The sequence below is a fragment of the Calonectris borealis genome, chromosome 2 (genome assembly GCF_964195595.1).
Source record: "Calonectris borealis chromosome 2, bCalBor7.hap1.2, whole genome shotgun sequence".
Lineage (NCBI taxonomy): Eukaryota > Metazoa > Chordata > Aves > Procellariiformes > Procellariidae > Calonectris > Calonectris borealis.
Genome location: NC_134313.1, coordinates 62,838,549 through 62,865,424, shown reverse-complemented (window position 1 = coordinate 62,865,424; position 26,876 = coordinate 62,838,549). Strand labels below are relative to the sequence as shown.

At 40.3% G+C, this 26,876-nt stretch overlaps 1 protein-coding gene across 2 annotated transcripts in view; it reads right to left on the bottom strand.

The window, feature by feature from the left end:
* Positions 1–22,869, bottom strand: part of CCDC102B (coiled-coil domain containing 102B) — an 87,339-nt gene extending 64,470 nt beyond the window's left edge. Inside the window, exon 1 of one of the 2 annotated variants that reach the window (XM_075142167.1) lies at positions 22,814–22,869. The gene's annotated coding sequence lies outside the window, so the exon portion shown is untranslated. Of the gene's footprint in view, positions 1–22,525 lie in introns of both variants that reach the window. The other variant, XM_075142168.1, reaches the window with a different exon arrangement.
* Between the last annotated feature and the right edge of the window lie 4,007 nt (positions 22,870–26,876).

The window sequence follows — 26,876 nt, the reverse complement described above, 5'->3', positions numbered from 1 at the left end:
AAAAGTAATTCATGGTAAAATATCACATATCTACATTGCACCTTGAAAACTCTCATCTATAGAGTATTGCCAATCTGTTCCAGAGAGGAACAAGAATAATTTCTAAGGCGTATGTTAAAGATAACTACGAGAAGAAAGATATGTGTTAATAACGTTACAGAAACAGACCTCTAAACATCAGAAATGTCACAAGTCTGAAAACTGAGGGGAAAAAGTAGTCTGCAGCTAGTTTTAAAGTTGCTAGCTTGAATTTGCAGCAGCAGACTAGCTAGCACAGCATAGAGCTCAGTGAGCATAATTACTTAATAAGAGATAATTGGATGGAAAGATAAGATAAAGTTAGGGAATAGAATGAAAGTGAGGTTTTTCTATCCAGGGAAACCTCCTGATAGTTCCACTCTTAACAATTCAGGGATAAAAATTAACACAGAATCCCTTTCAGAGTAGCTTTTCTTAGCTGAACGATCTAAAATAAGTATGCACAAAATATGGAAAGCAACATTCATTGTATCATGCGAGTGGGGTGGGGATAGTATGAGAGAAAGAGAGAGAGGGAGATCTGATGGTTCTCAGAGGGAAAAAAAAGGTGCAGACTTTTGGCCAACACTTCAAGGAATATAGGTTTAAACCATATTTCATTATATTGCAACCTTTGCTTATTTACCTAATGATCATAAACACCAGTAAGAAAAAGAAGAGCTCTTGATTTATTATTACAAGCTATTATTGATAAGGGCAAAGAGAAATATATTAACCCGTGGTAGCACAGTTAAAATCACCAGGAGAGAAAAGAATTATTACACTTCCCCAACGTTAATACCTGCTCACTGAACTCAGGTTTTCCAGCAACTTGAAGATAATATTTCAACACCCTTTTACTAATTGCATGACTTAATCTTTAGTTACATGACTCTTAATTATGAAGACCTCAGCCAAACTTTTTTTTAAAGGGATCCTATATCTTTACAGAAAATGTCTGCTTCAGATTAAGCCAGTTAATTTTCTTTTGTCTAATCTATAAATGTAATAAGGCAAAATGAATCATTAAAGCTGCACGCGTGCTTTTGTAAGTGCAACTAGAAGGTCAGAACTTCCTGTGATGTTGCTGCAGCTGCCCCTTTAATCAACAAACCCCTGCAAAGGAAGAAGGCTTCGAGAAGATGGGCAGGGGTGATGGGTTCGTTATGGGAAGACGACTGTCACACTCTGAAAACTTGGCTGTTTACAAAGGGCTGCTAACTACCGAGCCATCAATTCAAGAAAAGGAGATCAAGTTATGTATGCCTATTCCTCTTGTAAAACTGATTTTAATTAGTAAGCTGTTAACCTTAGGGGTTCCACCCAGTGCCTAGAGAATTGGGTGAAAAAATATTGACAAGTAAATGGTAGAAATGTACGGGGGGGAAAACCACCATGCTGGAAAGTGATTTGTGGTATAGCTCAATCTAAGAACATATCCATAGAACATGTATCTAGTCACCAAAACCCTAAAAATCCTGAGGCAACGTAGAGTCAGGTGGCTGATTATTTGGCTAGAATAAATGTAGCACAAAACTCTGAGGCAAAATGAGTATCTGGTTACAGTAATGGCTTGGACACACTGGGACTTATGATTTATTTCAACAGGCTGTGAGGAAAGGATCCCCAGTGGCAAAAGCTCTGGCAAAACAAATTGTAGATTTCTGCCATTTTTGTCAAAAAATGGTACAGCACATGTCACCAACATTTTACCAGGGAAGGCAAACTAATCTGGGGAAACCTGGTATGTAGATTATATTGATCTCTTAGAACGAACACCTGGAGGGTGGAAAGACACCCTTACAGGAGTAGAAATAGTGGTATAGGGAACGTGCACCCTGCCTAAGCTACCACTGGTCTCGCAGCTGTTGCTGCTTTAAGCCAGCTACTTTTCCCTTATCCCGATAAATACAATCTTAAAATGGATAACATCTTAAGAATAAAGTAGTACAAGCTTGGAGTGGTTCAAATGTTGTACAATGGATTTTCTACCTACTGTATCAATCTCAAAGTAATGGGACAGTAGACTGATGGAACGGACTACTAAACCAGCAGCTACACAAGAGTGAATCTATTAATACTCTAAGTGGGGATCCCATCTGTGGGAACTTGTAAGTTCGCTAAACAAGTGACAAACCCCCATGGGAAGTACCATAGATAGGGATTCATTAGCAGCTGCCTAAATTCCTGTTAAAACAGAAGTAAAACCCTCCTGAAGTCCATAAAATGAGATTGCAGTTAAATATCCAACTCAGAGGTTATCTGGGTGACTCTCCTTTTACAATGAAAAAGGAGTATGGGATGCTGTAGACACTAAAGGGAGCAAGTTAACAATAATCGAGATTTGGATTATGTCCAAGACCTGAGTGTCTTCTGTTGCAGAAAATGTGGCCTTACCGCATCACCGCAGCAACACTGATAACCGGAACATATACCCAAAAGTTATGTCTAACAGATTCTGCCTTTTAACATTGCCCATGGAACAACTCAGGTATTGCAAATCAGTCATAACTCACCTTTAGAACTAGTTACAGGAGGAATACCATCTGTAACACCACAAGGACAAGTATTGACAGTAAGTGATGATGTTACATTAACCCTAAGATCTAAAGTTAACCTGAATTTAACTACATGTAGTAACACTGGATGTGAAGCTGTACATGGTTGTGACAAGAGTGAAATGGGTACTACAGACATATCAGGCAACTAATCATACACTGGTGGCCCATAATAGTTACACTAACTGTACACAATGAGAAAATAATACATGGCAATTTTTTCATAAACATTCTTAATAATCACTCGGCAAGTCAATGTAAATGGACAAAATTAAAATACCATTTGTTCCTGATTGTGTATCTTAAAAAACAATCCAGACAACTTCTTAATAAAAGTACCCTTCACTTAATGCAATTGCATGATGGACAAGAGCCTATGATTATGGCTCCAAAATTAATGACAATGAATGTACATTTGAACTTAACCATTGTATACACTACTGCATGAAATAAAACTTGTACTGATTATAGTGACCATCTTTATGACTGGTGGCTACAAAGTCATAGACCAATAGGACATAGAACTAAAAGAGATATTCAAACTCTGTTGGGTGAAATTGGTTGTAAGAACTGAATTAATTTGATACTGAAACCCTAGCAAATAAATCATCAGTATTAGGAGAAACTGAAGCTAGGGTAACCAGAATGACCTGGCAAATGCTTAGAGGAAAAAGTAGTAAAAATATGACAATAATGAACACACAGCTCATGCTAAAGCCTGACGTATGCTGGGAGCAGTACCATTAAGTCAAAGCAAGAGCAACATGTACGTAGGACACAGTGGACAGGAAGAGACAAGGGCTGGTATCAACTGCAGCCATCATCTCCTGCATCCTTGCAAAGTAAAACTGCCTAGCAGTTTCTTCAGAATCCACTAACTCATGGAAAAGCTATAGACCAAACTTCCGAGCTGAAACGCGTAAGTACGTCAGCTTACCCCGAAAGTTTCTGAAGCAGATCCAACAGCAGTCAGACTGCTGAGGCTTTCGTGCTTGCCAGTGTGACACCCCCAGGGGACACCCCCACCATGGAGGGGTGGAGGAAGAATGAGGACTCTCATCATCCACTCGGTAACTATTTTGCTCATAGGCGAGTTATGAATTAGAGAAATTGTGAGTTAGAGAGTTCATGAATTAATGAAATAAGGAATTAGTGAATTCACGTGTTGGACTAGACTGTACAAAGATGATGTTTGCACAGCCATTGTTTGATGTCTTTGTACGTTTTGGTGGGTTTTTTTGGGGGAGGAGATTTTTTTGGGTTTTTTTTTTTTTTTTTTTTGGGAGGGGGGGTTGTTTGTTTGGTTTTTTGGTTTTTTTAATGAGCTCATAAAATAAAGTTTAATTTACAGAGTACATTGTCCTGTAAATTTGAGAGATCCAAACAGACCATGACAACATATGCAGATTATCATAATTCCACAGTCTGAGTCTGATCATGGTCTCTGTTAGCAAGTTCAAAAAATTGTTATTTTAGAACTGAAAATTAAAAGATGTCGATTTCAAGACTTTTCAATGCACAGCCAAAGATCATTCTGTTTATTTTTTCCACATCTATAAAACATAATAATATTAAACCATATGGTATATTTTTAAGTTATGTTGTTTCCAAACATTATATTCCTTACATGTGTCATAACTAAAAATCAGCCAATAAATGCCCTGAAGAGACAAACAATGCAAATTATTTACTTCCTGTCAGGAGTTATCTGATCATTTTTTTTTTCCTTTTTACATTTCTCTAGCTACATTCCTTTATCAAAATATCAATAAAAATCTAATTTATTTCCAAAACCCACTTTATTTACTTCTCATGTCCAGTAACTAAAAACACTTATGCTGTGAAAACCATAAAATATAAAGTTATGTTTCTAACTTCACAAAGAGAAACGTTTGTGGGTTTGTGGGGTTTTGTTTTGAGTTTTTTGTCCGGTTATGAAATCTGTAAAGTGCCTGTAAGAAACAGGTTTTCTCACTGCATCAGTTTGGAAAGTATAGTTTGTTAAGTGTGTCTTTGAGTTCAAATGAGATCACAGCCACAATTCATTATGTCCTGACACGTACGATAAAAATTATGCAACCTCATCTTCCTTCTGTAACCTGTCCTCAGCCTGAACTCTTGAAGTGTAAGGGATAACGTCAGCCCTAAATCTTAATTTAAAAGATTAAGATTCCTTAATTTTCGAAGTTCCTAAAGGACAGGATTAAAACTCAGATCTTTTAACAAAAAAAAAAAAAAAGAAAACAAAGATAAAACTGAGGAAAAATAAATCCAAAATATTTAGACTGGCTGAGAATAAGTTATGACAGAAGTGCTAAGTAAAGCCTTATACATTTCCTATAGGTCTGGCCAAATATAAAATATTGGGAAAACCGAATATCACTATTTTCCTCATTATTTCCTTAAAGGGACCTTTAAAGGTCCCTTCCAATCCAAACCATTCTATGATTCTATGATTCTGAAGTACCCCCAGAAAGTGTATTATTACGTTAGCAGTCCACTTATAAACACCTTTGCCTTGGAAATAAATAAATAAACAAATTTAATCTCAGGAGAGGTTAAAACATTCCAGAGGCAGTAAAAAAAGAGTAGGACCAAATGTAAGTAAGCACTTGCTAGTAGAATCTATGCAAAACTGGAGTCTGAGTTGATCATTGCTAAATGATGGGAGGGAATAATATGACAAAGAGAAAGAAGGCAAAAAAAGAGACCCAAGTTTCACCTTGGCCTTCTATTGAAAAATCAAGAAACAAAGTTTGTTAACTACTGTATCAAGCCTAAAAAGTTCAAAATCAGAAAGTAACTTCAGGAAAATGGTACTTCTATAGGGAAAATTGCTTTTTACTATTATATAAAATGTTGTGACAGACAAGGTTACAAGCTCAAGAAGTGGGCCCGTGTGAACTTCATGAGGTTCAACAAGGCCAAGTGCAAGGTCCTGCACCTGGGTCAGACAACTCCCAGTATCAATACAGGCTGGGGGATGAAGGGATTGAGAGCAACCCAGCAGAGAAGAACTTGGGGGATGGTGGATGAAAAGCTGGACATGAGCCAACAATGTGCACTTGCAGCCCAGAAGGCCAACCGTATCCTGGGCTGCATAAAAAGATGTGTGGCCAGCAGGTCAAGGGAAGTAATTCTGCCCCTCTACTCTGCTATACAGAAGTTCTGAGTAATCTGCTCTGAGCAGGGGGGCTGGATTAGATGATCCCCTCTAACCTCAGCCGTTCCATGATTCTCTGAGCAGTTTGATTTCTGAGGAACTGTGCATGCTTGCTTCTCCCAGTTTTAACAACATTGCCATAACAGCCAGGAAACAAGAAGAAATCGAGATCACAAATTTTGAATCTCTGAATACATAACTTTTAGCCAAATGGTTCACAAAACACCATGTAAGTAGGGAAGTGCAATAAGAAATAAGGCCATTTTGTGACAACACTGAACTGCCTTAGAAGCAGCAATTCTGTATTGTTGTCAGGAACCATACAGCATACCCACATTTTTGACTTCTGCAACTCTTCCAGCTAATTTCTTTTAAAAAATCAAGTAAATTTATAACATAAATAACTTTTAATAGGAAGAATATAGAAATCCTGTTCACTGTTTCAATTTCTTTTTAAACACATGAATATATTTTATGGAATACAGATTATATACATACTGTACGCATATCCATTCATAAAAAAACAACTTGGAAGGTAGTCATAAATTATAATAAATTTAAAGACTAAACAAATTCTACTCTTTTTGTTCCTTTTTTGGCTGCCACTGTCAATAAACTATAAGCAGTTTGGATACTACTTCATAGAATCATAGAATAGTTCAGGTCAGAAAAGACCTTTAAGATCATCAAGTCTGACCGTTAACCTAACATTGCCAAGTCCACCACTAAACCATGATCTTAAGCACCACATCTACATGTCTTTTAAATACCTCCAGGGATGGTGACTCAACCACTTCCCTGGGCAGCCTGTTCCAATGCTTGACAACCCTTTCGGTGAAGAAATTGTTCCTAATATCCAATCGAAACTTCCCCTGGCGCAGCTTGAGGCCATTTCCTCTTGTCCTATCACCTGTTACTTGGGAGAAGAAACCAACACCCACCTCACTACAACCTCCTTTCAATTAGTTGTAGAGAGCGATAAGGTCTCCCCTGAGCCTCCTTTTCTAAACAACCCCAGTTCCCTCAGCTGCTCCTCATAAGACTTGTGCTCTAGATGCTTCACCAGCTTCGTTGCCCTTCTTTGGACATGCTCCAGCACCTCCATGTCCTTCTTGTAGTGAGGGGCCCAAAACTGAACACAGTATTCAAGTACAGGGGCATGATCACTTCCCTAGTCCTGCTGGCCACACTATTTTTGATACAAGCCAGGATGCTATCGGCCTTCTTGGCCACCTGGGCACACTGCCGGCTCATGTTCAGCTGGCTGTCGACCCACCTCCAGGTCCTTTTCCACCAGGCAGCTTTCCAGCCGCTCTTCCCCAAGCCTGTAGCATTGCATGGGGTTGTTGTGACCCAAGTGCAGGACCCGACACTTGGCCTTGTTGAACCTCATACAACTGGCCTCGGCCCAGCCAGCCAGCCTGTTCAGATCCCTCTGCAGAGTCTTCCTATCCTCAAGCAGATCAACACTCCTGCCCAACTTGGTGTCGTCTGCAAACTTACTGAGGATGCACTCGATCCCCTCGTCCAGATCATTGATAAAGATATTAAACAGAATTGGCCCCAATACTGAGCCCTGGGGAACACCACTTGTGACCGGCCGCCAACTGGATTTAACTCCGTTCACCACAACTCTTTGGGCTCGGCCTTCCAGACAGTTTTTTATCTAGCAAAGAATACGCACATCCAAGCCATAAACAGCCAGTTTCTCCAGGAGAATGCGGTGGGAAATGGTGTCAAACGTTTTACTGAAGTCTAGGTAGACAATATTCACAGCCTTTCCCTCATCCACTAAGCAGGTCACGTTTAGTGATAGGAGATCAGGTTAGTCAAGCAGGGCCTGCCTTTCATAAACCCATGCTGACTGGGCCTGATTGCTTGGTTGTCCTGTATGTGCCATTGTCCTGGTTTCGGCTGGGATAGGGTTAAATTTCTTCCTAGTGCTGTGTTTTGGATTTAGTACGAGGAGAATGTTGATAACACACTGATGTTTTCAGTTGTTGCTAAGTGCCCTCCTAGTCCAAGGACAGCTCCCGTGCCTACTGACTGAGCTAGGTACACAAGATGGGAGGGAACATAATCAGGACAGCCAGCCCAGCTGGCCAATGGGGTATTCCATACCATGTGACATCATGCTCAGTATATGAAGGGTAGGCGTGATCCAGGAAGTACCGATCGCTACTTGGTTATCGGTCAGCGCGGGTGGTGAGCAATTGCATTGTGCATTACTCATTTTGTATATTCTATCATTATCATTATTATTTTCCTTTTTTTCCCCTGTTCTATTAAACTGTCTTTATCTCAACCCACGAGTTTTTTTCTCACTCTTACCCTTCCGATTCTCTCCCCGTCCCGCTGGGGGTGGGGGGAGTGAGTGAGCGGCTGCGTGGTACTTGGCTGCCTGCCAGGTTAAACCGCGACAGTCCTTTTTGGCGCCCAACGTGGGGCTCGAAGGGTTGAGATAACGACACATCTGACCCGAACGGGTTAAAACAAATTTGTTATAAGCATTCATTATATCAATCTAGTACTCGATGTTCACAATGTTGATTTATTTGCTCTCAGAGTTTTTGGATCTGTTCTTGCAGTTTTGGTATGTAGCACCTTACTGGCTGTCTATACTGCTGATTATCAGTTTTTATGTGGGGTTGGTCATCTCTGGGAAATGGATTAAGGTCATTGCTTTGCTATACTGTGTGACCTGGCTTTATGTTATGATAAAATTATTGGTCACGAGCCTGTACTCAGCACTGCCATCATTCCTGTTCTTCAGGAGCTATCTTTTGGAAACTATTAATAATTACACTTTTTACGTCTTCACCTCAGAGGATGAATTTAGGGGGGAGACAGGATGGGACACTTTCTCCCACTTGTTCACCTTCCCCTCCATATCTTCAGAAACTCCTTTTTCTTCTATCCTCTTCATGAAGACGTCTACAATATTCCCTGAGAATTTTGAATATCCTTGGGATGTTCAAACGAGCATGTTCATATTGCTATGTCTTCTGAATGTGGTTCAGGCCTTGTTTAGAGTTAAACAACTCTTCAGGAATACTGTCCAGAGATCAACCCCAGCAACAGATACAGTGACTACTCAAACCCCCACGACAGGCACTGTAGCTCCTTCAACCCGCACGGCAACCACTGTGGCTACTCAAACCCCTGCGACAGGCACCGTGGCTACTTCAACCCCCACAACAACCACTATGGCTACTCAGACCCCGGCAACAGTCACTACAGTTACCCCAACCCCCGCAACAGGCACTGCAGCTACCCAAACCCTCGCGACGGGTACTACAGCTGAACCAGAGGACCAACCGTCGCTGGTATCCGTCGCCCCTGTACAGAAGAAGAAATCTTTGAAGCGGAAGTCAGGTCGTGTAGAAAAGGATGATAGAAAAGCAGGGACATCACGAGGAGGGGAGGAGGAAGAGGAAGAACTCATAAACGAGACGGAAACCACCCGATCCTTATCCCTGAATGAGTTGCGAGATATGCGGAAAGATTTCGGCCGTCGTCCAGGCGAGCACATTGTTACCTGGCTGCTCCGATGCTGGGATAATGGGGCCAGTAGCCTGGAATTAGAGGGGAAGGAGGCCAAACAACTGGGATCCCTTGCTAGGGAAGCAGGTATTGACAAAGCAATTGGAAAAGGGACACAGGTCCTCAGCCTCTGGAGGCGACTGCTGTCAGGCGTGAAGGAAAGGTATCCCTTCAAGGAAGATGTTATATATCGCCTAGGCAAATGGACCACTATGGAGAGAGGTATCCAGTACCTGAGAGAACTAGGTGTGCTGGAGGTGGTTTATAGTGACCTGGATGACCCCCTAACACCCAAAGATCCAGATGACGTCCAGTGCACGCGACCCATGTGGCGGAAGTTGGTACGGAGCGCACCAGCATCGTATGCCAGTTCGTTGGCAGTACTGTGCTGGAAAGAGGAAGAAGCACCAACGGTGGATGAGGTGGTTAGCAGACTTCGGGATTTTGAAGAAACTATCTCCTCCTCCCTTGTCTCGGCTGTGGAGAAACTGTCCCGGGAGGTCCAGCAACTCAAAGAGGATATGTCTTATTCTCCACCTGTACGGACCAGTATCTCAGCCATTAGGAGTCAGCGTTTTTCTCCTCAAGAGAGAGGATATAGAAAGTACACACCACGGGGCACCCTGTGGTTTTACCTGCGTGACCACGGAGAGGACATGAGGCAGTGGGATGGAAAACCTACCTTCGTCCTAGAGGCACGTGTACGTGAGTTGCAAGGAAAAACAATCACACAAGGGGTTTCTCCCAGGAAAAATGCTGCTCCAGTTGTCAGGAAAAACCTGTCTCACGACGGTCCAGTTTCCAGTGAACAGTTCCCCAGACAGAGTAGACGGGCTGATCTTACTTTGGACTGTAATTGCAATGAAGAAATTCTTGACTCACGTTTGCAAGAAGTGAGAGATGGATACTATGACCAGAACTAGAGGGGCCCTGCCTCCAGCCAGGTGGAGGAAAGGGACAACCGGGTTTACTGGACTGTGTGGATTCGATGGCCTGGCACATCAGACCCACAGGAGTATAAGGCTCTCGTAGACACCGGTGCACAGTGTACCCTGATGCCATCAGGCTATAAAGGGGCAGAACCCATTTGTATTTCTGGAGTGACAGGGGGATCCCAAGAGTTAACTGTGTTGGAGGCCGAAGTGAGCCTGACCGGGAATGAGTGGCAGAAGCACCCCATTGTGACTGGCCCAGAGGCTCCGTGCATCCTTGGCATAGACTACGTCAGGAGAGGGTATTTTAAGGACCCAAAAGGGTACCGGTGGGCTTTTGGTATAGCTGCCCTGGAGACGGAGGAAATTAAACAGCTGTCCACCTTGCCCGGTCTCTCACAGGATCCTTCTGTTGTGGGGTTGCTGAGGGTTGAAGAACAACAGGTACCAATCGCTACCACAACAGTGCACCGGCGGCAATACCGCACCAACCGAGACTCTCTGATCCCCATCCATGAGCTGATTCGTCGACTGGAGAGCCAAGGAGTGATCAGCAAGACTCGCTCACCCTTCAACAGTCCCATATGGCCAGTGCGAAAGTCCAATGGAGAGTGGAGACTAACAGTAGACTACCGTGGCCTGAACGAAGTCACGCCGCCACTGAGTGCTGCCGTGCCGGACATGCTAGAACTTCAATACGAACTGGAGTCAAAGGCAGCCAAGTGGTACGCCACCATTGACATTGCTAATGCCTTCTTCTCCATCCCTTTGGCGGCAGAGTGCAGGCCACAGTTTGCTTTCACTTGGAGGGGCGTCCAGTACACCTGGAACCGACTGCCCCAGGGGTGGAAACACAGCCCTACCATTTGCCATGGACTGATCCACACCGCACTGGAACAGGGTGAGGCTCCAGAACACCTGCAATACATTGATGACATCATCGTATGGGGCAACACAGCAGAAGAAGTTTTTGAGAAAGGGAAGAAAATAATTCAAATCCTTCTGAAATCTGGTTTTGCCATAAAACAAAGTAAGGTCAAGGGACCTGCACAGGAGATCCAGTTTTTAGGAATAAAATGGCAAGATGGACGTCGTCAGATCCCAACAGATGTGATCAATAAAATAACAGCCATGTCTCCACCAACTAACAAAAAGGAAACGCAAGCTTTCTTAGGCGTTGTGGGTTTTTGGAGAATGCATATTCCAAATTACAGTCAGATCGTAAGCCCCCTCTATCAAGTGACCAGGAAGAAGAACGACTTCAGATGGGGCCCTGAGCAACGGCAAGCCTTTGAACAAATTAAACAGGAGATAGTTCATGCAGTAGCCCTTGGGCCAGTCCGGGCAGGACAAGATGTAAAGAATGTGCTCTACACTGCAGCCGGGGAGAATGGTCCTACCTGGAGCCTCTGGCAGAAAGCACCAGGGGAGACTCGAGGTCGACCCCTGGGGTTCTGGAGTCGGGGATACAGAGGATCCGAGGCCCGCTACACTCCAACTGAGAAGGAGATATTGGCAGCATATGAAGGGGTTCGAGCTGCTTCGGAAGTGGTTGGTACTGAAGCACAGCTCCTCCTGGCACCCCGACTGCCGGTGCTGGGCTGGATGTTCAAAGGGAGGGTCCCCTCTACACATCATGCAACCGATGCTACGTGGAGTAAGTGGGTCGCGCTGATCACACAACGGGCCCGAATAGGAAACCCCAGTCGCCCAGGAATCTTGGAGGTGATCACGAACTGGCCAGAAGGCAAAGATTTTGACATATCCACAGAGGAGGAGGTGATACGTGCTGAAGAAGCCCCACTGTATAATAAACTACCAGAAAGCGAGAAGCAATATGCTCTGTTCACTGATGGGTCCTGTCGCCTTGTGGGAAAACATCGGAGATGGAAAGCTGCTGTATGGAGTCCTATACGCCAAGTTGCAGAAACTGCTGAAGGAGAAGGTGAATCGAGCCAGTTTGCAGAGGTGAAAGCCATCCAGCTGGCCTTGGACATTGCCAAACGAGAAAAATGGCCAGTACTTTATCTCTATACTGACTCATGGATGGTGGCAAATGCCCTGTGGGGGTGGTTGCAGCAATGGAAGCAGAACAACTGGCAGCGCAGAGGTAAACCCATCTGGGCTGCCGCGTTGTGGCAAGATATTGCTGCCCGGGTAGAGAACCTGACTGTAAAAGTACGTCATGTAGATGCTCACGTACCCAAGAGTCGGGCTACTGAGGAACATCAAAATAACGAGCAGGTGGACCAGGCTGCAAAGATTGAAGTGGCTCAGGTGGATCTGGACTGGCAACATAAGGGTGAACTATTTATAGCTCGGTGGGTCCATGACGCGTCAGGCCATCAAGGAAGAGATGCAACATATAGATGGGCTCGTGATCGAGGGGTGGACTTGACCATGGACGCTATTGCACAGGTTATCCACGAATGTGAAACGTGCGCTGCAATCAAACAAGCCAAGCGAGTAAAACCTCTTTGGTATGGAGAACGATGGTTGAAATATAAATATGGGGAGGCCTGGCAGATTGATTATATCACGCTCCCACAAACCCGACACGGTAAGCGCTATGTGCTCACCATGGTGGAAGCAACCACCGGATGGCTGGAAACATATCCTGTGCCCCATGCCACTGCCCGGAACACCATCCTGGGCCTTGAAAAGCAAGTCCTATGGAGACATGGCACCCCAGAAAGAATTGAGTCAGACAACGGGACTCACTTCCGAAATGCCCTCATAGACACCTGGGCCAAAGAGCATGGCATTGAGTGGATCTATCACATCTACCATGCACCAGCCTCCGGGAAAATCGAACGATACAATGGGCTGCTAAAAACTACGCTGAAAGCAATGGGTGGTGGGACATTCAAACATTGGGACACACATTTAGCAAAGGCCACCTGGTTAGTCAATACCAGGGGATCTGCCAATCGAGCTGGCCCTGCCCAGTCAAGACTCTTACGTACTGTAGATGGAGATAAAGTCCCTGTCGTGCATATGAGAAATATGCTGGGGAAGACAGTCTGGGTTACTCCTGCCTCTGGCAAGGGAAAACCCATCCGTGGGATTGCTTTTGCTCAAGGACCTGGGTACACTTGGTGGGTGATGCGAAAGGATGGGGAAGTCCGGTGTGTACCTCAAGGGGATTTGATTTTGGGTGAAAATAGCCAGTGAACTGAATTTTGATGTCAACTGTTACATGATATTGTATGTCATTATTTCTATGATATAGCAGCGGTATAGCAGTGAAAATCACCCAGATTAGTGAAGAATGAACTAACTCCAATGAAACCGAGCGAAGTGCAACGATGATAGAACTGGACGAGCGCAGCAGTACCGAAATGAGAACTGGCTTCAGGATGCAACGGCCCAACACCGCACACCATCTCTTCGGCCCTGAAAGACTGTTATAACAGATGGAGCCCAAAGTCATGGACTAAATGAACTCAGTGGACATTTTAGAGGGATAGTCCATAGACCGAGGGAATGATATCTGTGCGTGCATATATATATATGTGTGTATATATAAAGAAAGATAGTGGTGGTTAATTGAAATGTATTAAAAAAGATGTGAGACCTAAGCACGACGTAAATGGTATGGAATAAGGGGTGGATACTGTCCTGGTTTCGGCTGGGATAGGGTTAAATTTCTTCCTAGTGCTGTGTTTTGGATTTAGTACGAGGAGAATGTTGATAACACACTGATGTTTTCAGTTGTTGCTAAGTGCCCTCCTAGTCCAAGGACAGCTCCCGTGCCTACTGACTGAGCTAGGTACACAAGATGGGAGGGAACATAATCAGGACAGCCAGCCCAGCTGGCCAATGGGGTATTCCATACCATGTGACATCATGCTCAGTATATGAAGGGTAGGCGTGATCCAGGAAGTACCGATCGCTACTTGGTTATCGGTCAGCGCGGGTGGTGAGCAATTGCATTGTGCATTACTCATTTTGTATATTCTATCATTATCATTATTATTTTCCTTTTTTTTCCCTGTTCTATTAAACTGTCTTTATCTCAACCCACGAGTTTTTTTCTCACTCTTACCCTTCCGATTCTCTCCCCGTCCCGCTGGGGGTGGGGGGAGTGAGTGAGCGGCTGCGTGGTACTTGGCTGCCTGCCAGGTTAAACCGCGACAGCCATGTGATGTCACTCAAGATGATCTGCTCCATAATCTTCCCCAGCACCGAGGTCAGACTGACAGGCCTGTAGTTCCCTGGATCCTCCTTTTGGCCCTTCTTGTAGATGGGTGTCACATTTGCTAACCTCCAGTTAACCGGGACCTCTCCAGTTAGCTAGGACTGCTGATAAAGGATTGAAAGTGGTGTGGTGAGCACTTCCACAGTTCCTCAGGACCCTTGGGTGGATCCCATCCGGCCCCATGGACTTGTCAGTGTCTAAGTGGTGTAGCAGGTCGTTAGCCATTTCCCCTTGGATTATGGGGGCTTCATTCTGCTCCCCATCCCCGTCTTCCAGCTCAGGGGGCTGGGTACCCGGAGAATAACTGGTCTTACTATTAAAGACTGAGGCAAAGAAGGCCTTTTCCTCATCCTTTGTCACTATATTTCCCCCCCTATCCAACAAAGGATGGAGATTCTCCTTAGCCCTCCTTTTGTTGCCAATGTGTTTATAGAAACATTTTGTATTTCTTTTATGGCAGTAGCCAGGTTAAGTTTTAGTTAGGCTTTGGCCCTTCTAATTTTCTCCCTGCCTAACCTCACAACATCCTTGTAGTCCTCCTGAGTTGCCTGCCCATTCTTCCAAAGGTCACAAACCCTCCTTTTTTTTCCCCTGAGTTCCAGTAAAAGCTCTCTGTTCATCCAGGCCAGTCTTCTTCCCTGCCGGCTCGTCTTTTGGCACATGGGCATGGCCTGCTCCTGTGCCTTTAAGATTTCCTTCTTGAAGAATGTCCAGCCTTCCTTTGCTTTTCAGAACTGCCTCCCAAGGGACTCTGTCAACCAGTCTCCTAAACAGACCAAAGTCTGCCCTCCAGAAGTCCAAGGTAGCAGTTCCCTTCCTTACTTCTCTGAGAATCAAGAACTCTATCAATTTCATGATCACTATGCCCAGGATGGCTTCCAGCCATCATATCACCCACAAGTCCTTCTTTGTTCACAAACAACAGGTCCAATGGGGTGCCTTCCCTAGTTGGCTCACCCACCAGCTGTGTCAGGAAGTTATCTTCCACACGCTCCAGGAACCTCCTAAACTCTTTCCTCTCTGCTGTATTGTATTTCCAGAAGACATCTGATAAGTTGAAGTCCCCCACAAGAACAAGGGCTAGTGATTGTGAGACTTCTCCTAGCTGCTTCTGGAATATTTCGTCTGCCTCTTCATCCTGGTTGGGTGGTCTATAACAGACTCTTACCATGACATCTGCCTTATTGGCCTTGCCCCTGATTCTTACCCATAAACACCCAACCCTACCATCACCATTATCAAGATATAGACAGTCAAAACACTCCCTAACGTACAGGGCTACCCCACCACCTCTCCTTCCTCGCCTATTCCTTCTGAAGAGTTTATAGGCATTCATTGCAGCACTCCAGTTGTGGGAGTCATCCCACCATGTTTCCGTCATGGCAACTCTATCATAGTTTTCCTGCTGCACAATGGCTTCCGGCTCCTCCTGTTTGTTGCCCATGCTGCGTGCATTGGTGTAGGTCCACTTCAGTTTGGTTATTGATCCCACCACCTTTTTTTGGGGGAGAAGCCCTAATTCCTACGTGACCAGTCTCAGGTGCTTCCATGGTTTCTAACACATCCATAACCCTTGTATCTTTGCTGCCACATGGATCTCCATCCCCTATCTCCACTGAGACGGCAGACTGAAGGACCTCACTAGCACACCGTCCCTCAAACATTGGCATGCCACCCCCAGCCTTACCTCTAGCAAGCCTGGTTTTATCCCTTCTCCCCTTTCAAATCTAGTTTAAAGCTCTTTCAATGAGCCCTGCTAACTCCTGTGCAAAGATCCTTTTACCTCTTTGAGACAGGTGTACCCTGTCTGTCACCAGCAGGCCTGGTGTCATCTAGACCAATCCACAATCAAAACCCCAAAATTCTGCTGAATTTTCTGCTCGGAGCCAGGTATTTTTCTGCTGGTTCTTCCTGTTTCTTCCCTTTCTTTCCTCAGGATGAGAACCAGTATTATATACTAATTGTGATTTAGGTCTGCTGGTTAACACAAGTCATTACATATCATTGCAATATCTTCCAAGATCTTTTACATAGACAAGCTTATGTTTCTTCACGTCTTTGAAGTTCTATTCAAATCCTTAGGGTTAAATATGGGTAACATAAATATTTGTACATACAGATGTTGTCATTTACTACCCGTAAGGCCAAAAGAATCTCCAAAGTACTGCTTTAAAAATAATTTACAGTAACTTCATTTCCCCAAGAATGTTTTGTTTGATTACAAGCCTCCATAATATATCAACCATAATTTTTATACATTTGAGTCTGTAGAATTGATACTCATTTCTCAGCCACTACATTTGAAAAAATAAGTTCTATAATCAGATCATGAAGGGAGGGAGTGGAGCATGTGCGAAACAAGCAACTTTCCCAGACAATCTCAAACAGAACTAAGTATTAAGAAGGAGCCAAGATAAGCTGAACACAATTTAACTAGCTAGTTGTAGCTTTTGAGACACAACACACTTTCTGTTATTTATAAAAACACCTAGGCATCTTGTTCTTCAGACACAATAAGATTTGCTCTTAATCCACATCTGAGGCAAAGAATAACCAAGTGCATGAGTCTTCTTCCCCTGTTTCCACAGAAAGCAAAGTAAGTTAATTTCAGTGAGTGTTTAATGGGACAAACGTTTTTTATCCCACATTGAAATGAACAGCAGTGCTAAAGGTGTCATAGCCCCTTTATTGGAGACAAGTAGGCTAAGCAGGTAGCTTCTTACACTGGTCAGCTCAGTTGCAACAGAACCAGTTGTCAGTCAACAACAGAGAATCTCAAGACTCCACACAATCAGAATTGTCAGTGTGTTATTACAGGGTACGCAGCTCAGCCAGTACACACATGCACTATCTTGCTTATACTGACAGATAGCCCTTTGACACGACACAGAAGAGTATCTTTCATGGATTTGCTCTAAACTTTCCAGAAAGAGGGAAGAGTCCAGAAATGTATGGAAATAATATCCAAGACATACATCATCCACAAGGTTAGATCTGCCTTTAAGCATGTCATTCATCACTGGTTTTAAAAGTCTTTTTATAATTTGCAAGCATTAAAGCCAGTTGTAAGTTAAAGTCAAAGAAGAAAAGAAAGTTAAAAATATTTCACTCAGCTGTTCGTTTTCATCCAGGGTGTTTGTTAATCAATTTAAGATATCTGAAACATAAATATTTGCAAGGAAGCTTTAAATAAGCTTACAACACACTATTCAGACCAAAGACCATTGCATCATATCAGGTTCTCAATGGTTAGGTTCCTTTCCCAACCATTACTAACATTAGCATTCTACTATTCAATGTTTTATTTATTTTAAAAAGCAAAATTAATCTCTTTGTGAGAGCCTCTGTAAGTTCTTATTGGGTATAACCAAGATTTACGATGCTCAGCTACTCCCAAATGGCAGTAAGGACTTCAAAGATCTGTGGGTTTTTTCCACATTTTTCAGATTGGGCTATAGATCAGGTCAGCTGGGCTCCTTTCAGTTTCAAAAGGAAGTTGAAAAAGGCAACTGAAGACAGACTTCTTTAACCATTGTGAAGAGCGCTTTACTGAACAAGAATTAGGTTAGACACAATGCTAAAACCTGTCCATCCAAAGAGTAGAGGTCACTTAAATGTATAGAGAAGCTTCATTATTTAAACAAAAATCATCACAAGTTTATTTTCTAGAGTTTATACCACATTTCTAACAACTTTTTGTACGTTACTCAGTTGGAAAGTGACTTTAAACTGGATAGCTTCACTTCATTTACAGGCTTTTTTGCTTACTAACAGAACAACACTGAGGGTGGTTTTTTTGTTTTCAGTAGGTGAAGATGTAAAGGCATATCCCTGAAAAAGTTAAGTTTTTAATCCCTGCTTATATTCAGAGAAATTCTTCAATTTTTTAAAAATTCTTGATAATATCTTAAAATCATATGCTTTATGATATGAGAGATTAAGAATTGTTTTGTTATAGTTGTAATCATTTATTATCTTTTTCTATTCAAAACATAACCTACTTTCAAAAGCAATTTCATAACACTGAGAGTAAGGAAAATTAATCACAGATATCTGATGCATTGTTTCAGACCAAGACATAAAACATTCCAATGCTTAGTAGACACAAAACATTTTTTCTTCAAAACACCACTCAGAGTCAATCTAGAAACAGTGATTTTCCCACCCACATAAGCAGATAAGTAAAAATGCTCATGAATATTTTGTTTTCTCTGGGTCAGAGCCCATCCCTTTGGCTTATTCAACTACTTTGATATAGTTGTATCAGAATTAACAATTCTCTGTGCAGAGATACGCTCAGTTTAATCAGAATAGTTTTAGAAGCCATTTCTTTTATAATTAGGTCTGTAAAGAATATTTTTTTAAAAAAAGACTACTACTTGGACATTATATGTAATTATTCTTAATTGTCCTTAATCACTGTACTGTTTTAACACCATCTTCTGTCTTTCGACAGTTCAAGGACTGCTTTGTGGGATTTAATGCTGTAAGATAGCATCCTGTGATGACTCCAACTTCACTAAGTGTTCTTTGAGGGAAATGTACTTAAGAAATAATTCATATTGTCACATAAGCCATGGTTCTACAATTACTAGAGCAGTCACATAAAATAATCCACAAAGCACCATATGTTGCATCCTAGAGGTCTCTTAAATTCATAGAGAAGCATCTCTATTCTCTCAGTGCCCACAGTAGGTCAATGAGTAGTCCCACCAAAAGAGAAGAAATTAATTGTATAAGTAATGGTTACTCAGCCTGGCTCCTTCTGCATACTTTCTTTTTAATATTGTCCTTCAGACAGAAGGGAAGTTGGCATCCTTTTGCCAACATGGATACTTATAAAAGTTATGGAGAAACCTTCAAGTCAACTGAAAAGACATTAAAAAAAAAAAAAAATCAAAACAATAAGAACTTTCATGGCACTTCCTCCCTGGTATTCCTCCAGTAATGTGATTGACATTAAATAAGAATGGATTTGGCATAAAACCTGTCTTATTTAACCCAATGTAAATCCGACCTAAATTACTCAAATCGGCATGAGCAGAGAATCAAGCTGTTCAGGGAGGATCATTTTCACAATAAACCAGTCAATGAAAGATTATTGTATGGTCTAAAAAGGGAATAGGAGCAAAAGCGTCCTTTGCTTAGAGACCTGCTTTTCCAAACAAATGCAGAATATGCTTTGTAGCATGTCTTAACATGAAATTAATACCAAGATAATGTAGTTTCTACAAATCGATACATCTTCATGTGACGTCAGTTAAATAAAAAGTAAATCTCTGTTGTACAATCCTGTTAATACCTTATTAAAAGACACAGGGTGAAAAAAAGGGGTTTCTAACAACTTGGAAAAGAAAAGCCCAGTAAGGGTCTCTACAAATGGAATGGACTATTAATAACAATAAAAGTGTTGTTTAGAAGCTAATTTGCCTTTTTTGTTAGTTATATAGAAGCTTATCAGACATAATTGTAACTGCAATAAAGATCTCCTGTTTTGGGAATGCAGGAAAATCTTTGACATTAAAAGCAGCCCTTACAAAATTGAGAGATTAATGTTTGGTTTTCAATTACCATTGTAACTCACTGAGTTAAGTAGAGTGGAAGATTCAAAGCTGAGAAAGAAGTGAAGAGTAAGAACAAGGAAGCTAAAGAATAGACAATCATTAAAGAGGATGGACACTTAGAATTTATAGGAATACAAGTTATGAATCAATCCATGCTAGGAAAACAAAACACACAAACTTAAATTGAGGATTTCAATATTACTCAAAAGTTTGTTGTTATTCTTTCTTCCCTTTTCTCCATTTTACTAAAATATATATATATTGCATATATATATATTTGCATATAAATGCAAATAAAGTACTTATTTCTGTTTTCCGTGGGACTTCCCTTAAAACTGCTGTTTCCAAATGCAGTTTTCTTGGGATACCTCCATCATAGAAAGGTAATTGCATTAGATCCACTGGTGACTACTTATAAGATGGACCATGTTTATGGAATTCACAATGCACCATAACCAGACCCACAGTCTTTTCAATTAAAGTAACAATAATGACATTAGTAACAGTACCTTTCACATGTATAGAAATGATTTACCGGCATAGAAAGAACTGTTTCCTACCTCCCCTAGGGAGCCAAATTTCACATCTCTCTCTGAAGTACCTTGCATTGCACAAACAGGGATCTTTAGAATAGAAAAGTTCATGCTTGTGTGACTTTTTTTTTTTTTTTTTAAATACCTCGATGAAACTTTTAATGATGGACAGTAAGACACATCTACTAAGCTTGTACGCACCACAGTGCCCTGTATTCCTTTTCTTGATGCTGGAGTGTTAAGTGGGTTGTTTGCAGTTGTTGAAGTGGATGAAATCAAACCAAACAATGAAAAGCTATACTATTCACTTCAGAGAACATGCTATATATGCCTGTTTACAGATCCAATTAATGTAGCCTGAATATCAATGTTAGAATTGCTTTTACCTTGGAATTCTGCTTATACTTTATTCTGCTGTACTATTGTAGTGACTTCTTCATTTATTAGCAATTGGTATAAGTATTTGATATAGAAAAAAAAGCAAAAAAATGTAGAAAGTAGTATTTAAATAAAAATAATATATACTTCATTGTAAGAATATTTTATATAGTTTTTTTTATAGGCTACAAAAAAACCAGCTAGTTGAATTAAAATTTGCACTAGTAGTTTTTTGTGATAGAATATTGCCTTAAATGTCCATATGTTCTTGCCAATTATACTTCAGAGAAAAAGGGTAAAATAAAACTTGTTTAATAAAAGAGGTAGTAGACATGTTGCTTTACTCTGAATGCTTTGTGAAAAGCGATTTAGAACATAAAATTTTATTTTTCTGTTTGTTAAATTTAGCAGATTCTAATGGAATAATGGTCATCGATATGGAATTATTATTGTGGGTAACATTTGCTTGTCTCTTCAAATCCCAGAAGAGTCAACTAGCAGAACATCAAATTTGTACACTTTAAATGATTCCAAGATCTAACCCTCTTGGTGCTGAAGTCAACGACAGTGTTTTAAGTCTGTTCATTACCAGCTGCTTTAGAGTATGCATTTTCTAATGATTTATTTCTCAGCTCTACCTGAAGTTAACATTAATATTTATATGTAAGGTTAAAGAGTGGCCTCAATTCAAAACTGGCTACATGCAAATACATAAAAATGAGAGACATCTTATTTCACATTTTTCACTAAGTTTTTTGTTAAATTCTCTGGGAGGTTTCATGGCAGAGTGATATGATTAGTTCTATTAATGATACCTAATATATTACAGAAATCCTTTTATCTTCATTATATTATGCAAAGAATTGCATTCAGAAACTAAAAAGGTGTAAATTTTCTAACATAGATAATCTAAAACAAAAGCTAGGCTTCTAGCAATAGGATTATTTATAGCAGAGTTTGCTTCACAAAATGGTTGTAAGAATCAGTGAGAACTAAGTCAGAAAAAATGCAGCTATCTGGATAGTCAGTAGCAGGCCTGCCAGTACTATTTGTTATATATACTTATTAAACTCATCAACATTACTTTTGAAATTTGACCCTTGGTTCTCATTGGCGATGGATCATCCCTACAGTCTTATACCATCTGGGATATTTGCCTTTCAAATAATGACAAACTAAATATCTTTGTCCAGCATCAACAAATCATAGTATCAATAAATTATATTTCATTGCATTAGAATAATATCATATAGCCAAGAACACACTTTTTTCTTATCCTATCATCAGATATTTTTTGAAGTAAGTTAGGATTATACAATTCATTAGTGGAATTTATGAAAATAGAAACACTGCAAAAACATTGCTTTCTAACAAAAAAACACAATATAAACTGCTGCAAACTCATAGCAGTTTTCTCATGACACTTATGTTCATAATACTGATAATGATTAAAAGTTACCAAAGCTTTACTAGTTTATCCTATTGCAGATGCATTTCACATGGTGATTTAAAAAAGGTTTTCAGTATTGAAACAGTATAATCCTTGAACTTTCTGCATTTATACTAATTTGTAAATCAAAAATAAGAAATAACCATTTAACAAACTGCCACTTTTTGAAAATTTTGAAAACTTACCTGGTTATAGTAAGTAAGGATCCTATTATATCTGAAAACAAGCTATGTTTAATGGGGTGTTAGAATTAATACTACTCAATAGTAGTGAAAAGGACAGAAAAGAAAAATCTAGCTAGATCTAACTTAGCCACATACTTAAAATACTATCTGTTTTCTGATCTTCAATACTTTTGCTGGGTATTTCAGATTGTTTTCCTCCTTACCATCAGCATGATAGCAACCCATACTTTGTCCCTGAAGAGAAATATAAAAATTAAACAATAAACCCACAGGCTTAAGACCCCTTACCCTCTGGGTTTGCTGGGCTCCTCTTGTTTCTCAGTGTTACAGACACATGTGTAAACAACAGAATTTCCTGCATCCTTTTCTCATCTGCACAGTACTGGGACTTGGCCAACAGGATTATTTACAGCATTAAGGCCACTCCAAAGTAACTTGAAAAAGATTCTCATTTCAGGCTTTATCAAAACTAAAATCACATTTCTCCTTTAAGTACAAGTCATTTATCCAAAATAAAACTTTTTGCCATATTGTTCTTGACTAAGTATTGCTTTATTCAGTTTTTATTTCTCCCTCCCTTTCTAAACTGAAGACTCTGACCCCAGTCCCTCAAATATTATTTATAAGCTTAAATTAATGATTCTAATCACAGTAATGAAGCACAGGTACTAGTCTTTTCCAGGTTGGGCGGATTCTTATGCCACTACTTGCTCTTGGTATACCTCCTGAGTTTTAAATATCCTATAATAAGACTAGTTTTTCCCTCTGTATGACTGTATATCATCTAGCTAATACATGTATTTTCATAATTGACTCAATAATTGGCCAGAGGCTGTTAGATATTATTATGAAAAATTGTAGTATTTTAGATTATCAGAGACATGAAAAAAACATGGTGAGGAACGGTAAAAAAATATGGATTTTGAACAGCTCATTTCTGAAAAATGAAGTACCTTTGCATTAAAATTTAGTGTTACAGTATTAATATAGGAAGTAAGAAATATTTCTTTAAAGAATACTCAAACATTTTTGTAACTGACATGTGACAAAGCATGACACCACTGTCCCAAGACTGATATCATAGGTCACCTAAATGATAGGTCCTCAAGGCATAAAACTGATATAGTCAGACACAGCTGAACTGATTTACCATAGCTCTGAAAAGCTAAATATTTCTAATTAAAAAACCTCATCATGTACAGAATACTGACAATTCCTATGTCATGATCTCAGACTGAGAAGCCAGATTTCCTTACTCATAGGTTTAAGGAACATATCTCTACTTCCCTACTAACATCCTTGACCGTATCAGATCTGCATAGCTGAGGCTGGGAATGTACCCCTGCTGCCTGGCCCAGGGGTCAAGTAGAACATCACTGAAACCTTGAGCATTTTTAGTAACTACCACCTGGGACTGTGGCCAGGATGGAAATTTATGGATGACTAAAGCCAACCATCTTGCGAACCTCTAAACAGTGGTCCTAAGTGAGGCCCTTTGACCTCTCCTGGACCGCAGCGGCTGCACCCAGCATCTCCCTCTGAGTGGGACGCCTCTCAGAGCTCGCGACCTCTCACGTTTGTGATATTCGGAGGACCGTCGCCGAAAGCTGACGACAGGACCTGGACTGAAATCCTTCACTCCTTGAGGCTCAACCCTTCGCCCGTTGAGAAAAAAATGCCTATACATTTGATGTGAATATTTCTTCACTGAACTCGAGGGGAATTTTTAACAGGTATACCTTCTGTATATATACATATTTTTCTGTCTGTCTGTATGTGTGGACTAATAGTAAGCATAATCTGTAATTAAGTCGTGATTATAGTAGACTTTACTAACACTTATTTCATAATATTAAATTAGTTAATGATTAAGTACGCTAAACTGTGAATGAACCCTAGACTGCTGCTAAACACATATAGTCCCTAAGATATAAACCCTTAGATGATTTTTCTTTACATGTTTCATCTGTGTAGTAAGTAATAGAGTGGACCTTGCCATCGAATTCTGTTAGGTCACACCTTTATAAATCTCTATTAAAACCACTTTCTGCTAATACCTTTGATGGCGATTCTTTAAGTGGCCTCTAAACCACTCATTCGCGACAAAACTATGCAAATGACGTGTTTTATAAACTTTGATGAAATATATCGTCGACTTTGATAAGAGAATCAAATTTAAAAAAAAAAAAACAAAACCCAAACAACTAAAACCCAACAAAACAAAAAACTTTTCATACTAAATAAGCTTGTGGATTGCAACTCTTCATGATGCTAGGGAACTACTGGGGAAAGTATTATGAGGTACTATTGCGGAAAGGTAGCAAGGAACCTGACACACCTATGGTGCTAGACTTCATAAGCAATTTTAAATGTTTATGGAAAAAAAAAAGTGGAATAGTTATTTTTACTTGCAAATATATTCTTCCTTTTTAGTCTCATTTGACCATTGACCTTGATGTTAGGGCTATCACTGTAATAATTACAGCAGATGTTGCCAACACGCAAGCTTGTTAACGCATGACCTTCACATACGCAGCTGAATTGTCTTCCTAGAAATCTCCAGGTATGTAAACAATTCTTAGTAAGTTGATACTAAGAACATTCATATGCTCATCAAGAGAATGAGACTGTGGTCATTATTTTTGTAAGAAAATTGTACTGAGAAAATATGATAAAGACTGTAGGCAGCACAAATACCCTAGAACATATGTTTTGATACATGGCGTTAGCTGTCAACTACACTGTTGCACCCCTGACTAGTGTGGGATAAACTCCCTTCACTTTGAGTATATTTGAACTTTGGCAGCATGCCTGATCTGCTTTTTCCAAGATCCACAAAGAAGCATTAATAGAACATGAAAGCCGATTTTGAATTTTTAAGTGTCAGGACCCATCCCTTTGGGGTCACAAAGGAAGAGACCTGATCCTTTTCAGGATTACTGAGCCAATGAAGAAGATTATTTAATTCCTCTCAGAGGAGAAAGTTAGAACAAGTTTTTTCAGAACATAGAAGTTAACAATATTTACTATATTGATGCAATTTCCTTAGCAGATATAAGAAATTAAATCGCTTTACTGTTCAAACCAAAAACAATAAAGCACTTCAAGCACAAATAGCAATAAATCGGAACATTCCTATTAACTAAATTGGAAAATAGAAAGGGGTACAAAGCACTAAAATTGTAACCTTTTGAAATTGGGTTTCCTCAAGTATTTCAAAAAACACATAAATACACCAGTTCTTCATTGTTGATGAAACTCATTTTTAATCTTACTATTTTTACATACAATTCCACACAATTTCATACAAGTGAAGCAATAAACATCATAATGCATTTGAAAACTTAAGGATAGAAGGTCATCCTTTACTGTACCTCAACCCCAGACATGCTCCCTTAGACGATGAAAATAAATAGAAGACAATTTGGCAGTAGAAGGTACCTTCAAGGCATGAAGGAAGAGAAAATAGGGGCAAAAAGGTCATATAATTTTTAATCTAATCTCTGCAGCAGCAAAGCCTAAACTTTCATAACAAAAAAGCAAACCTATGAAGATACGATTAGTTACAGAAGGGATAAGTCAATAACCAAAACCACCGAAAATGAGACACCACCAAACCTCGTGCATAGATTAGTCAGTGTGGAAAAACATGGTGCACATGTTTGATACACACACTAGGAAGAAGACACAGTTAGTGTAATTATTTTCTAGAATCTCTCTCTAAAATCAGAAATTTAGAAGAGGAATAATATTTTTCCCCTTATTTTTTTCTAAGTTCTAGCATGTACTAAACAAGCAATCATAAGAAAGCTTTGCTTGTATAGCTTTTCAATTCAGTAGTATTAATTTGACATTACCTATTAACAATACTAACTTAAAAACCTAAGTAGTGATCTTTGAACAAAATAATCATCACATATACAAGGGTATTTGTCATAAAACCTTCAAAGCAGGCAATAGGTTACACACTGGCATAACAGGATTACATGAATAAAACCACTTCTGTATTTAACACCTCTCTCCTACCTAAGTAACATTAAAACAGAACGTAAAATTTACAAGCAACACCAAACAGCAATATCTTGAGAAAACTTCTTAGTTTTATTCTGTCACAGTCATAAAGCGTAACAGGAAAAAGTTTATGTAGAGCTAACACTTTGCTCAGCTTGTTAGTCCAATTCTGACTGCACCTGTGCAAGTTAAATTGATTCACAGGTGCAGTTACAGCAGATAAATGTAGACAATTTATCTTGTACAGGTCTGTGCTGCTGATTGAAGTTCTTCTTTGCTTATTAGAAGTGAAACAGGAAAAAACTACATATTGCATTTGAGTGGTGTTAGGCTATTCAAT